Below are 1,745 nucleotides of genomic sequence, written 5' to 3' on the forward strand. Positions count from 1 at the left end.
ATATAAAATAAGGTAGAAAAGTTTGAAAGGATATACACTGGGAATGGTACATTAATGACTTTAAAGATTTCTTGTTTTTTCTTTTCTTTTTTTTTTTTCTTGGTATTGGGGACCGAACTCAGTACTTCGTGCTTGCCAGGCAGGCACTTATGCCCCTGAGCTATCTCCCCAGCCAAAGATTTCTTAAATGAGAATACAAACAGCACTAACAGCACTCATAATCCGGCTACCTTAAGATGAGGGATTCCTTTAGATCCAAGGATAGCATTAAATGAAATGGCATAATACTTGTGATTTACTTCTAAATAACAAAATGGAGGTTGGAGTGAGGTTGGGCAGGACTGAGGGAGTACAGCTACAGGAAAACTGGTCATGAGTTCTTTTTCTTTTTGTAGGACAGGTCAGTGTCTTTGGTATGAAGCTGTTGAAGTTGGAGTTTCACTACAAGATTCTCTAAATTTTTGTTTATGTTTGAATTTTTCCATACTGTAAGTTTTAAAGGGACAGCAGTCACTATTAAGGAGGGAAAGTTAAACCACACAGTGAAGGGAGGTATTTGCCACACAGAACCAAAAGAAGGGCCTACATCTAAAATGTATAAAGAATCCCTAAAATCAGTAAGCAAAAGACAAACTCAATAGAAAGATCAACCAAAACAAAGTGGCACTCAAAAAAGAGGATCTCTAGGTGGCTAAAGAATATATGGGAAGATGGTGAGTCCCATTACTACGCAAGGCATTAGAAATTAGAGGTATAATTTAGTACTTCAGACTCAATAACATAATTTATCATCTGTGTAAACACATGTATAACCTAGCTATAAGACCTTATATTCCGTGCCGATACTATAACCATTGGTCTACAATGGCTATAATTTAAAAAAAAAAAACTATCAATTGGGGGCTGGGGAGATGGCTCAGTGTGGACTAAGCTCTTCCCTGGCAAGCGCAAAGGCCTGAGTTCAATCCCCAGTTCCAAAAACAAAACAAAACAAAAAACCAAAACCCCCCAAAAAACTGTCAAATAACAGGTGTTAATGGGGATGGGATGAAACAGCAATTTATATGCAACTAGTGGGAGGGAATAGTGGTAGTGGGAGGGAATACTGGTAGGACTAGCTTGGAAAACAGTTTGGCAGTGTCTGCCAATTTGAGTATATGCCTTTCTCTATGATGCGTTAATTCTATTCTGAGATACGTACCCACCAGAAGTTCCTGTGTGTGTGTTTGTGCGCACATAAAATACATCACCAGAGGCCAAGTAGGAGTGTTGGTGGAACCGCAGTACCCTTATTCATAATGGCCCCAGATTGGAAACACCAGAAATGGCTCCCAATGGTACAATGAATCAGTTATAATTATACATCAGCACACTGGACACAGAAATTTAATGGACTGCTACACGCAGCAGTGTGGATACAGGTCTAAAGAAAGATGTTGCTCAAAAGAAGCCACTCACATAAAACAAAGTGCTCCCTGGGTGATTTCATTCAAGCAGCATTCAAAAGACAGCAAAACTAATGCTTTCAGTCTTTAGGCTGTCAAGTGGGGATTGATAAAAGAATGGAATGTGGATTTGGGCAGAATGGAGCTGCCAATTGGCAAGAAAGAGGATGAGCTTTGGGTCAAAGTAATAGTTTCTAGACCTGGTCAGTGATGACGGAGGTGCGTGGGCTCTGTGATACTTCACGGAGCCACTGAATTCTACCTTTGGATATTGAGCAGTTGTCTGAATGCATGTTGCAT

The sequence above is a fragment of the Octodon degus genome, unplaced genomic scaffold (assembly GCF_000260255.1).
Source record: "Octodon degus isolate 3935 unplaced genomic scaffold, OctDeg1.0 scaffold00273, whole genome shotgun sequence".
Classification (NCBI taxonomy): Eukaryota; Metazoa; Chordata; class Mammalia; order Rodentia; family Octodontidae; genus Octodon; species Octodon degus.